This window comes from Chiloscyllium punctatum, chromosome 27 (assembly GCF_047496795.1).
Source record: "Chiloscyllium punctatum isolate Juve2018m chromosome 27, sChiPun1.3, whole genome shotgun sequence".
Classification (NCBI taxonomy): Eukaryota; Metazoa; Chordata; class Chondrichthyes; order Orectolobiformes; family Hemiscylliidae; genus Chiloscyllium; species Chiloscyllium punctatum.
The window spans coordinates 24,320,150-24,334,612 of NC_092765.1; the positions used below are offsets into that span (position 1 = coordinate 24,320,150).

A 14,463-nucleotide genomic window follows, 5' to 3' on the forward strand; every position below is an offset into this window, starting at 1 on the left:
GCCCCCCTCACCCTGTCTACCATTCAGTGAGGTCATGGCTGACCTATTAAAATCCAGCATTTCCTATAAAATGTATACCTTTAGTTAACAGATATCGAGTATTTTGTTTTTTATTTACTCACTGTACTATTTGCCATCTGCGAAAGAAAACTATAAACTACAACCAGCCTTTGGGTGTGCAAGTGTTTGTATTTTCACTCCTGAATTTTGGCTGTAATTTTTAGACTATCCCTCGGCTGCCGACTCCCTAAGCAGCAGAAATAGTTGGCAAACGAAGGAGACTTGTACACAGTAGAGGAGATTCTTTTTAACAAGATATTCTTTAGATAAACACACACATTTGGAGCAACAGTAGGCTCACTGCCTCAGGAATTTGCTTGCTCAAGATCTTCTCTTTAGTAAATTAATTATTTTCACCAGGGATACTTAGCTGATTACAATTTGTAGGTGTTAAATAACAGAATGCCAAGTAAGCAAATGTGTATATGATAGTAAGCATGCATCCAAGTGTCATCCTACTCTATTAGCTGACTTGTGATAACTTGTAGATTTGGAAAATGACAAAGCTAATCTATTTGGAAAATCAGAAAATTTGCAATCTACACAACTGAGACACTACTGGACTTCTTCAACGGAACACCAACTGTCCAGTAAGAAACTAAAGAAGTATTTTTAATGTCGGGGGTGGAAGTTCAGTGGACAAAATGTCAATTTTGTTAAAATTAGAGGCAATTTGCCTAATTTTCTTCTAAAAGATAAACATTTCTGTAATGGATGCATGAATACGGAATGTGCAGTATGATCAGCTTATGAAAGAGATAAGTGACAGGTGTGGGTTTTGTTAAAAATCATCAAAAAAAACTGTCATAGCTTATAAAAAGAGATTTGAATAAAGTAATGACTGTAGATTTAAAGGTACAGGATAAAGTAAAATAAAATCATTTCGTAGATTTAGCCACCACATTTTGTCATTCAATAGTAATATTTAGTATGATAAGAAAATACTTGTGGATAAGGTAATGAAAAAGTGCATAGGGACTGGACTTGGATCACTTTGAGCAATTGTGACCATAATTTGATTATGTTTACAATAGCAATGGGCAGGGATAGGTATTTCCCTCAGGGAAAGGTATAACTGGGGGAAAGGCAATTATGATGCCATTAGGCAAGATTTAGGATGCATAGGATGGGGAAGGAAACTGCAGGGGATGAACACACTTGAAATGTGGAGCTTATTCAAGGAACAACTAATGCAGTTAGAAGTTACTGCAGTTATCACCTGATGAAGGAGTGACGCTGCGAAAGCTAGTGTGCTTCCAATTAAACCTGCTGGACTATAACCTGGTGTTGTGTGATTTTTAACTTTGTACACTCCACTCCAACACCGGCATCTCCAAATCAAAGCTACTGCAGGTCCTTGATAAGTATATACCTATCAGGCAAGGAGGTAGTTGTCGAGAGAGAGTGCCATGGTTTACTAAAGAAGTTGAATATCTTGTCAAGAGGAAGAAGAAAGCTTATGTGAGGATGAGGTGTGAAGGCTTGGTTAAGGGGATTGAGAGTTAAGAGGTAGCCAGAAAAGGTCGAAGGAGAGGGCTGAGAAGAGCCAGGAGGGAACATGAGAATTGTTGGCGAATAGGATCAAGGAAAACCTTAAGTCTTCTATAGCTTTATCAGGAATAAAAGAATGACTAGAGTTAGATTACAGCCAATCAAAGACAGTAGTGGGAAGTTGTGTTTGGAATCTGAAGACATAGGAGAAGTGCTAAATGAATACTTTCCATCAGAATTCACATTGGAAAAGAGCAATGTTAATGAGAATGTGGAGATACGGGCTATTAGATTAGATGGGAGTGCGGTTGACAAAGAGGAAATTTTAGCAATTTTGGAAGATCTGAAAATAGATAAGACTCTAGGCTGGATGGGATTTATCCTAGGATTCTCTGGGAAGCCAGAGAGGAGATTCCAGAATTTGGCTTTGATCTTTATGTTACCATTGTTGACGGGGTAGTGCCAGAAGACTGGAGGATAGCAAATGTTGTTCCCTTATTCAAGAAGGGGAGTAGCAATAACCTGGTAATTACTGACCAGTGAGCCTTTCTTTGGTTGTGGGTAAAGTGTTAGTAAAGGTTATAAGAGATAGGATTTATAATCATCTGGAAAGGAATAACTTGATTCGGGATAGTCAACACAGTTTTGTGAAGGGTAGGTCGTGCCTAACTAACCTTATTGAGTTCTTCATGAAGGTGACAAAACAGGTGGATGAAGGTAAAGTGATTGACGTGGTGTATATGGACTTTAATAAGGCATTTGATAAGTTCCACACGTTGGATATTGCACAAAAATACAGAGGCATCGGATTGAGGGTAATTTAGCGAATTGGATCAGAAATTGACTAGCTGAAAGAAAACAGAGGGTGGTGGCTGATGGGAAATGTTCATACTGGAGCTCAGTTACCAGTGGTGTGCTGCAAGGATCTGTTTTGGGGCCAGTGCTTTTTGTCATTTTTATAAATGATCTGGAGGTGTAGAAGGATGGGTTAGTAAATTTGCGGAATGACTCTAAGGTAGGCAGAGTCGTGGATAGTGCCGAAAGCTGTTGTGGGTTACACAGGGACATAGATAAGATGCAGAGCTGGGCTGTGAAGTAGCAAGTGGAGTTTAATGAGGAAAGGTGTGAGGTAGTTCACTTTGGAAGAAGTAACAGGAGTGCAGAGTACTGGGCTAATGGTAAAATTCTTTGCAGTGTAGATGAGTATAGAGGTCTCGGTGTCTAGTTACATAAATCCCTGAAAGTTGCCACACAGGTTGATAGGGTTATTAAAAAGGCTTATGGTGTGTTGGCATTTATTGGTAGAGGGATTGTGTTTCAGAGCCATGAGGTCATGCTTCAGCTGTACAAGACACTGGTGAGGCCGTACTTGGAGTATTGCGTACAGTTCTGGTCACCACAATATAGGAAGGATGTGGAAGCTTTGGAAAGGGTTCAGAGGAGATTTACTAGGATGTTGCCTGGTATGGAAAGAAGGTCTTATGAGGAAAGGCTGAGGGGCTGAGACTGTTTTCATTGGAGAGAAGAAGGTTGAGAGATGACTAAATCAAGACGTATAAGATAATCAGAGGGTTAGATAGGGTGGACAGTGAGAGCCTTTTTCCTTGGATGATGAAGGCTAACATGAGGAGACATAGCTTTAAATTGAGGGGTGATAGATTTAGGACAGATATCGGAGTTGTTTCTTTACCCAGAGGATAGTAGGGGCATGGAATGGCCTGCCTGCAACAGTAGTAGACTCGCCGACATTAAAGGCATTTAAATGGGCATTGGACATACATTTGGATAATAATGGAATGGTCTAGGTTAAGTGAGCATCAGGTTAATTTCAGAGGTCAGTGCAACATTGAGGGCCAAAGGGCCTGGACTGCACTGTAACGTTCTATGTTCTATGTTTACTGACTGGATTTCTCACTGAAAATATGTGATGTTTCCTATTGTGACTTCAGAGCAATGTGTGTGAATATGGACATAATTATGAATGGAGGAGCAGAAAGCCCTTTTAACAATGGGTTATGTGAAAGGAGCCATGCAATAACAGACAAAATGGTTTGTAAAAGTTTGGTTGAAGAAGTTATCATCTGCCCTTGCTTAAACGTATATACTAAAAAGTCTTGAGATCCTGAATGGTTCCTCACCAGCTGAATGTCGAAAGGAAGTTTTTTCTTGTGAGAGAAACTAGAACTAGGGGTCATGGTCTAAGTATGAAAGGGTGACCCATTTATTACTGAGATGAAAAAACATTTATTGAGTTGAGAGAATTCCAAATCTCAAAAGGCAATGGATGCAGCATCTTCAAATATTTTTAAAGGTAAAGATGGATAGATTTTTGATTGCCAAATGGATGAAACATTATCGAAGATATGCAAGGATGCAGAATGAAGTTAAAATCAAATCAGCCATGATCTTATTGAATGGCAGAGCAGGATTGAAGTGCAGAGTGACCTACCTTTGCTCCTTGTTTGTATAATTCATTGCAGATGGTGGGAGGATACAGTCCGTATCAGTTATTTTGTGGTAGGAATCCTAAGTTTCATCAGTAAAAAGTGAACAATCCCAGCTCTGGAAGGTGTTACAATTAGTTCTGCTTTTTCAGAGCATTTGAATGCACTGCATGCAGGTATCATTAAAGCCAAATTCTCACAGAATTCAGCAAGCGATAACATACAAGGCCATCAGAAACCCGCATCAATCTGGGCGATATGGTTTCTTATGTGAAGAGACCAGGAGAAGGTCAGGGGTAAAGGTGGAAAAATAAGAAAGGAACCAACTAGTCAAGTACATTCTTCCATGTTGCATGGTATGAATTAAAAATTTACAGGTTCTGAAAGAGTTATAGAAAAGGTCAAAAATCAAACGTCACCAGGTTGTAGTCCAACTGGCTTATTTGAACTTGCAATTTCAAATAAACCTGTTGGACTATAACCTGGTGTCATTTGATTTTTGGCCGAGTCCATCCCAGTTCAACTCCGGCATCCCCACATCACAGAAATAGAAAATAAAGAGGAGCCAGGTACCTCTCAGATCCATATGTCACAGAGCTATGAGGATCAAACTGCCACAGTTTGTCTGATGATGAACAAATCAGTTGTCATAGTCAATGCAGTTATTGATCCCAAAGGATCGCTAACAAAAGTGGATAATAAAGTAAAATATTAACGAGAAGGGATAAGGCAATGCAGAAATTATAGGTAGAACGGGGAAGGCCACTGGAATGTATAAAAGTTGAATGAGGGGCAGAAGCACGGATCAGGAACATGAAATATTCATGTCAGTTGTGGCAGTTTGATTCTCATAGCTGTGTAACGTATGGATCTGAGAGGTACCTCGCTCCTCTCTATTTTCTATAATTCTTTCAGAAACTGTAAATTTTTAATTCATAGCATGAAACCTTGAAGAATGCATCTGAATAATTTGGTTCCTTAGCTGCAGAATTATTATTTTTCCATCTTTACCAATAACCTTCTCCAGATGTCTCCATTTCCTCTATCATAATAAACATGAAATACAAATTGGAGGGATGTAAACAAAGCTTAGGCTCAAAATGGATCCATGAGTGAACACTCCCTGTGAAAGGAGATCACAAACCATTGCAAGAAATCCTTTTAACAAGAGCAGAAAGTCAATTGATCAAGAAGCGTTTATAACCTTGAATAAACTAGAAGATAGGTTAATGAAAGATGCCAAACAATGAGAACTACAAAGTTGGAGAAAGTTTGTGATGTACACTGAGGTGCAAAATAGGGGAAAAATAGCCCTCTCATTAAAACTGATATCTATGGGGATATCAGGAATAAACAAAAATGACTAGAATAAGATTAGGACCAATGAAGGATAGTACGGGGAAGTTGTGCATGGAGTCAGAGGAGATAGGGGAAGCACTAAATGAATGTGTTTCATTAGTATTCACACTAGAAAAAGACAATGTTGTTAAGGAGAATACTAAGATACAGGCTACTAGACTAGATGGAATTGAGGTTCACAAGGGGGAGGTATTAGCAATTCTGGAAAGGGTAAAAATAGATAAGTTCCCTAGGCTGGATAGGATTTATCCTAAGATTCTCTTGGAAGCCAGGGAGGAGATGGCAGAACCTCTGGCTTTGATCTTTATTTCATCATTGTCGACAGGAATAGTGCCAAAAGACTTGAGGATAGCAAATGTTTTTCACTTGTTCAAAAAGGGGAGTAGAGACAACCCTGGTAATTGTAGACCAGTGAGCCTTACTTCGGTTGTGGGTAAAGTGTTGGAAAAGGGCATAAGAGATAGGATTTATAATCATCTAGAAAGGAATAAGTTGATTAGGGATAGTCAACACAGTTTTGTTAAGGGTCAGTCGTGCCTCACAAACCTTATTGACCTCTATGAGAAGTTGACCAAACAGGTGAGTGAGGATAAAGCAGTCAATGTGGTGTATATAAACTTCAGTAAGGCATTTAATAAGATTCCCCACAGTAGGTTATTGCACAAAATACAGAGGCATGAGGTTGAGGGTGATTTAGCGGTTTCAATCAGAAATTGGCCACCTGAAAGAAGTCAGAGGATGGTGGTTGATGGGAAAAGCTCATCTTGGAGTTCAGTTACTAGTGGTGTACCACAAGAACCTGTTTTGGGTCCACTGCTGTTTGTCATTTCTATATTTGAAATTTGCCACCCAGGTTCATAGGGTTGTTGAGAAGGCATATGGTGTGTTAGCTTTTATTACTAGAGGGATTGAGTTTTGGAACGATGAGGTCATGCTGCAGCTGTACAGAACTCTGGTGCGGCCACACTTGGAGTATTGCGTATAGTTCTGGTCACTGCTTTACAGGAAGGATGTGGAAGTTTTGGAAAAGGTTCAGAGGAGATTTATTAGGATGTTGCCTGGAATGGAGGGAAGGTCTTACGAAGAAAGGCTAAGGGTCTTGAGGCTTGTTTTCATTGGAAAGAAGAAGGTTTAGAGGTGACTTAATTAAGACATATAAGATAGCCAGAGGGTTAGATAGGGTAGACAGTGAGAGCCTTTTTCCTCAGATGGTGATGGCTAGCACGAGGGGACATAGCTTTAAAATGAGGGGAGATAGACATAGGACAGATATCAGAAATAGTTTCTTTACTCGGAGAATAGTAGGGGTATGGAACGCATTGTCTGCAACAGTAGTAGACTCGCCAACTTTAAGAGTATTTAAATGGTCATTAGATAAACATATGGATGAAAATGGAATAATGTCAGTTAGATGGGCTTCAGATTGATTTCACAGGTCAGTGCAACGTTGTGGGCTGAAGTGCTGTAATGTTCTACATTCTATGAGAATGAGAATTCCTGTTGAGAATTATAAGACCAAAGTAAATGGGATCAAGATGAAATTAGATTCATTCATGGTTGGAAAAGCAATTTTGAAAATTTTCTTGGCTTTATCAGCAGCTAATGTTTGGGGGCTTAGATCAATTGGTGCTGAAGCTGCATTTCTGTAGGGAGGTCAAGTTAAGAGGGAAGTTTTTCTTCACCCTCCAAAAGAGGCACCAAATACATTGAGGACATTCTGGAATCTGAAGAAATGTGTATATGGCCTGAATGATGCCTCTCGAGTTTGCTTATTCATACTAATGTCTGTCTTATTAAGATTGGGCTGTATTCTATGTATTACTGACACTGAGTTGCAACTTCCAGACATCTTTATGATTCATAAAGATTTTTTTTGCAGGGTGGGAGCAGAGAATTTGCAAGCATTGTGACAAATGGACTTAAGCCAAATTCAAACTTGGAAGTCAGACTTCTGAGCTTTTAAGTACATTGGCTTGGAAACCAGGCAGGATGGAACAAATGTCACTTTACATCAGCAATCTCATTTGGAAAATATTAGCCCTATTGCTATTAGTCTAATAGAACGTCAGAATAAGATGCAGCAGCTTCGAAAACTGAAATGAAGGACTGGAGGTCTAATTGGATCGCTGAGTTGGCTGGGCACCCTAACAAGGCCAGATGTCAGTTTTGAAATGTTACAGCTGAGTACAATTTTGAAAAAATCTCAAGGTGGAATAAATTATTTAGGCAAAGAAAGCATTGAAAAAAGTTTAGAAAGGAGCATTATGTTTGAAAGTTGCGTCATTGGGAGATATCAGGAAGATAAAACTTGTTGTTTTTAGCCATACTTCTCAAGTGACATATTCTCAAATGCCGAAGAGGTCAAAATATTTTAGTGGGAAATGTTGCCCATTAGCTGGGAAGTTAAAATGATCAGAAAGGTAGTAAAAAGCACTTCATCAGTTGAAAACCTTTTCTTGTGCCGTGGTCCTAAACCTTAGCACAATTGCCATGCTGATAGACTTGCCATTGGGCAAAGCAAAATCAGTATGAACTGACCCTGTGCTGCTTGCACCTCCAAGTTAAGCTAGTATTTAAAGTAGCCATCAATGTGAGTAGGAACTGCCCTCCTTCAGGAAGATGAATCTGGAATGGAGAGACCAATTCAGTACTTATCCAAAAAATTAAACAAATGTTAGGAATTGTACTCCACAGTAGAGAAGGAAACCCTTGGATTGCTAATGGCTCTCAATCACTTTGAAAGTATATGTCCATAATGGATACAAAGAGACCACAGCAATACTGACCACAATCTATCAGCTTTTGTGGAAAGGGTTAAGACACAACACCAGGTTATTCTGTTAGAGCTTGTTCCTTCAACTGTACCACTAAAACATCACCCACATTGCTGGTAAATCAAATCTGTGATCATAGACATCCTGCCCAGAACTTTGTGTGAGTGTTGGGGAAGGGGGCTTTATGTTCAATTTGTTTTTCACTTTCTCTTTAGTAATGAAATGAGAATGGATGTCATTGCATTTGTCCTGCAGAGGAAATGGCATGCTCACAGATCAGAATCCCAAAGTACCATAGACATTGTTAGCCTTTTAATGTCATTTAAAAGATATCTGCCACTAACAAATGACTGTGGATGTAAATGCAGGTGCTGTCTTGAAAGGTCCACTGTGGGACCTCTGGAATGCTGCTTCTGTATGTCAAGAAAGTTTCAAACAGTAAGAAACTTAACAGGAAGATATTATGAGGGGGGGGGCAATTATTCCCCAATACCCACCCCCCTCACCCCGACCCCCAGACCTCATCACCACTGCCACCTCAGCAGAAAACTATGTCTTGTCGACGTGGTTAAAACCAAAAGTAATGATTATCTTTATGTATAATGGCCTGACATCCTAATGTTTGGACTAGTGTACTGTTGATGTCACAACCTTGAGAACTGCCATTGAGTAAACCTGCAATGGAAGTAAAAAGAAAATATACTGTCTCTCATCCTGAGTGTTGGAAGCCAACTAACCAGCAACCCACTGTTGGAACTGTTACAATACTAAACACCACCATCCCCATCACCACCACTGCTATTTTAAACCAGTCACACAGAAAAGATTTACCCCATTCGGTAATTTATGAAAATTCGAGAGGCCAAGAACTATTTAAAGTAAAAATTAACAACTTTAGTTCTTAAGGTATAACAGAGAATAATTAACTAACAACTATTTACAACTCTTCCTCCAACCTATGTTTTACCTTCCCCTTCTACAATACTAGTCCATTACTGACCACAATCTATCAGCTTTTGTGGAAAAGGTTAAGACACAATACCAGGTTATTCTGTTAGAGCTTGTTCCTTCAACTGTACCACTAAAACATCACCCACATTGCTGGGAAATCAAATCTGTGATCACAGACATCCTGCCCAGAACTTTGTGTGAGTGTTGGGGGATAGTTTTGTGGGTGGCATGGTGGAACGGTGGCACAGTGGTTAGCACTGCTGCCTCACAGCGCCAGAGACCCGGGTTCAATTCCCGCCTCAGGTGACTGTGTGGAGTTTGCACGTTCTCCCCGTGTCTGCGTGGGTTTCCTCCGGGTGCTCCAGTTTCCTCCCACAGTCCAAAAATGTGCAGGTCAGGTGAATTGGCCACGCTAAATTGCCCATAGTGTTAGGTTAGGGGTATGGGTGGGTTACGCTTCGGCAGGTCGGTGTGGACTTGTTGGCCGAAGGGCCTGTTTCCACACTGTAATGTAACTTAATCTAAAATCCCCTGATTAAAATTTAAGAAAAATGCAACTTTCAAAACCAGCCAGCTGTCGAATCTTCTCTTTATATCTTGCTCTGTCTTCTTTTCTTCTTCTTAAGGATTTCTGTTTCACAGGTCACTGATCGATAAAGGTACCTTTAAGATACTATTCGCTGGGCAGTCTGCATGTGTTGGTGGTTTGGCAGTTCTCCCCCAACTGTTCAATTTTCCCGGGCCTTATACCCCACAGCATTGGATTGTGTCATTGGCTTTTAAGATTGTCAATATACTGAATTCAACATGATTGGAGTTTGGTTGTTTTGGAGTGTAAAAATTAAACTGATTGGCCTAATTCAAATTTGTTTTTGTCTCCAGGCAACCAGCTACACTAGCTGCTGGATCAAGAGGTTTCACTGTATCTTGTTCAGAATATTTGATCCTGTCAGGTAGTTCTGCTAGCTTTTAACTTTCTTAAAGTTATCCACAAGTTCATAACAAAAGGAATCAGGATAGATTTTCCTTTAGCCCACAAAGCCAGCATTATTAAAATTGAATGGTAAACTACCAACGTCAATGCTACTGCATTGGCCGTAGTGTTCAACATGGTAAACAATCCACTGGTCACGAACAATTCAGTGACCGATTTATTCATTTATTTTTAATGTTTATCTTTTTGGATTCATCTCTTAATTCTAATTTGTGAATCACTAACCATAACAGACACTCCAGGCCAGGATTTTGCTCCTAAATTCCGGAATCAAATTGGGAAATGTCCTGACATGGCAGACCTGCCTCAATTGAAAGGCCTCTATTAGATCTGATATTCACCCCGGGAAAATGGGCGTGATCAAATCGGTCTGTCAACTCGAGAAGAAGGAGAGATAAGTGGCCAAATGAATGTTAGCTGTTTTAAATGCTGTCAAGCGATCTAGTCCTCACCCTTCTCATACTATTTCTTGACCTTTCATACTCCTATGTCACATGCATGTCACCTCAAGTTCCCATTCACTTGCCTGTACACCAGTTCATGCTACCCACTCACCTCATGATGTTTCATAACTTCTGTGTCACTTCCGCGCTAATTAATGTGCCACCTCTATAGCCCACAACTTACCATATGGCGACCTAAGGTGTCATATGGAGATAAAGTAACAATGCTAACAATTTAAAATAGCTATCATTCACGCCCACTTGACAGTGAAAAGAACTGATGAACAGCTTATGCCTGAAACGTCAATTCTCTACCTCCTTGAATGCTGCCTGACCTGCTGTGCTTTTCCAGCACCACACTCTCGACTCTGATCTCCAGCATCTGCAGTCCTCACATTCTCAAGTGAAAAGAACTCCCATTCAAGAAACCCTTTCAAACCTTTTAAACTTCTCCAAGTAGTCAATCGCTCATAAAAAGAAATAAACTTTTAATCAAAGACCCTAAATCAAAGACATCTAATCCTTTAATAGGTTCTTTAAATTGTCACTAAAACTGTGATTTGAGAATTCCCTGTTGAGATTTACAACTTTTGAAGCTCACCCCAGCATTCATTATAGCCTTTAGGAAGTGTCGACAAATACATCTTTTGAAACTGCATAATTTTATGATTTTTTTTCTAACCCACATTAGACAGCTTATCACTCTAGTAGGGGTGTTTTTAAATCTTAGTGACAGTTTGACCTTTTATTTCTTTTTTAAAGATTGGAAAATACTTTCTTAAATCTAGACATTTTGACCTCTTCCGCCCTTCAAGGCTATTTGCATTCTCTGCATAAACTTATGATTCCCACACTTTAAGGTTAAAGCTCTCAGAGCAGCCAGATCAGACCAGTTTGAACTCAGCACTAAATTCAGATGGCTCTGCTGAATTTGGGTTTTTGAACTGTGCGATTCACGATTCACCCTCTTCATCCACCAATAAAAACAGGATCTGGAGAAAATTGGGTTAGATTCTCTGCATTCAGGTCCCATCTACCATTTTTTAAAGATCCACAGAGTCTTCCTGATGCTGTGAAACTCTGCCCTGGAGGTTATTGTCAGTTCCACAGGCTAATTCTAGTGATTGCTGACAGTTTTGCCATCATTACAAAATCTGAATAATTGCAAAATCAATGCTATGTCTTGCTCAGGTTATCAAATATCCAGAATCTGGTTTCCAGCGTCTGCAGTCATTGTTTTTACCTCTCTGAAATATCCAGATCAAACAATCATACTGCATTTTCTAACCTAATGAAAACATTCAAATAGTAGTCCGATATTCGTTTGTATCTTTTGTTGGCTGAATACAAACAATGTACAATGGATTGTGCTCCAACCTTGTCAGTTCTTTTCCAATGAAATTTTGCTGGAGAAAAATTCTTTTCTCATTGTGTCATTTGGCACACAAACACTGTTATGCTATTATCACTGCAGATAATTTATATATTCATTCATGAATTAATGTTTTTTTCAATTGTGTCTTTTTAGTTGTACAGCTTTCTAATGCAATTCAACAGAATTGATGCATTCAAAAACTCGCACATAAATCAGATTATCCAGGTTATGCCTCATCACACAGGAATGCTTATGTGGAGTGGAATACTGTTACACATCCATGAATCCTATCATGTATTAAGGTCCTCCCAGTTAGTGAAAGATGCTTCAAATCTCTGAGACAAAATCCTCCCTACCACAGCAATGCTGAAGCACAAATCAGATCTCCCCTCCAAAGTGAGGGAGGAGAAATTGGAGGGCAAGACACTTATCACCTATTTCCATGTTTATCCCATTTGATGCAATGTTTTTGATAAGTAGTGTGTGTTGAATATTAAACCGCATGTGGTCACTGATGCATTCATTTGTGAAAGTGATCTCATATTTCATACTATCCCACAATAGTTACAAACCAAGGTTATTTTTGATTTGGAAGAACAAAGTTAGTGATGCATTGCTGTTCAGCATCTCTTATATATATCTATTAACAGTCTTGATCATTTGAAGATGAAATATACTTTACCCAACTCACAACTGTTAGACCATATTAATGAGCCTGCTGTAGTTTATTATTCACTTTCATATGACCTATCACATTGGAGTTCTGATATTTATAGGGAGGGAATGAAATTCCATTCCTTCCCACAATATCCCTACCCACAGAGGCAGGTAATATCAAGGACAATAGCTTTGAAGACTGCAAGTGCATGCAGAAATAGAATTTTTAATGTATTAGGCATTCTCCATGGCTTTGCACCAGATTCAAGATCAAGGCTGAGAAATTTGCTTTGTACCAACAACTGGCACAATGTGGAATGTATGACTCAAGCCTTCACCTCTGAAGATAGATGCATCCATGTCCCCTGCCAAATTGCACCTAACATCGTATTCCTATGAAGATGGCAGGTGGGACAATACCATATAGCTCACTGGTTGACCCCTTGTTGAAATCGGTTTGCATTGCTGCCAAGACCAGTATCAGATAAGCCTTGAAGGCAGGAAAGGGGAAGGCTCAGGTTAATGGACACAAAGAGTAGTAAGCCAAAAGTTGGTCATACAGTCATAGAGATATACAACATGGAGACAGGCCACTTTTGGAATACTGTGTTCAATTCTGATCTGCCTGCTAGAGAGAGGATGTTGTGAAACTTGAAAGAGTTCAGAAAAGATTTATAAGGATGTTACCAAGGTTGGGGGGGTTTGAGCTATAGGGAGAGGTTGAATAGGCTGGGGCTATTTTCCCTGGAACATCGGAGGCTGATATGTGACCTGATAGAGGTTTATAAAATCATGAGGGGCATGGATAGGGTGAATAGTCAAGATCTTTTCCCCAGATTAGGGGAGTCCAGATCTAGAGGGCATAGATTTAAGGTAAAAGGGGAAAGATTTAAAAGGGACATAGGGGGCAATGTTTTCATGCAGGGGGTGTTGCGTATATAGAATGAACGGCCTGAGGAAGTAGTACAAATTACAACATTTAAAAGGCATCTGGATGGGTACACTAATAGGAAGGCTTCACAGGGATATGGGCCAAATGCTGACGAATAGGATTAGATTAATTTCAGATATCTGGTTGGCATGGACGAGTTGGACTGAAAGGTGCTGTATTTCCCATTGCTCCAGCTCCTGACACTGCATACAACTAAATAAAAGCTAAGAAACTAAACTCCAATATCAGGAAAGACTAGAACTAAGTAAATTATCTATTTAATCTATTAAATTATCCCCTTTCTATTTCTTTAAGAAAAGATCAACATGGCAAAATGTCTTTCTTTAAAACGATTTTATTAATTTCAGGTAACTTTTATTGAAACAACCTTCAGAGCAGTATTAAACTGACAACTTGTCTACAGGCACCCACTTTCACCATTCTGGACACATATCTAAATCTACAATAAAATAATCAAGCAGAATATGATATGACCCCAACCTCCCACTCCCTCCCCTCTGTTATTCCATCCTGTTCTTACTGAAATCCTTACCATTTCCCAGCTCTCTCCCAAAATTCCAAAGAGGCAGGTTTCACCTCAGTACCAACTTGGCTCGGTTAGTGTTTGCTCACTCATTCTCACTGTGAGAAAGATAGAAGCAAAGCTACAAGCAGAAAGTGTTAGGGACAGAGAAACAGATGGTGAGGGACAAGAACACAGAGGAGACAAGTAGGCTGAGACATTGGGAGAGACATATAAATGTGGTACAAACCACAGAGGAAGACTTGATGCATCTGTTGCTGCAAATATAGCAAAACAACCTGTTTACAAGTACATAATTTATCAATTCTGAGCCACCCTACACAGACAAAATCTTTCTTCTTGAGTACATAGAAATGTGTCTATAGTTTATTCTCTACGATGCCACAACCTACAATTAATAAACAGTGTTTAACAATTTAAAGTACTTTTCCTGCAGTTGA

The 14,463-nt window shown here is 39.5% G+C and overlaps 1 protein-coding gene across 1 annotated transcript in view; it reads left to right on the forward strand.

Moving 5' to 3' along the window:
• fndc5a (fibronectin type III domain containing 5a) overlaps nucleotides 1–14,463 on the forward strand; it is a 101,596-nt gene that overhangs the window by 65,582 nt on the left and 21,551 nt on the right. The window lies entirely within an intron of this gene.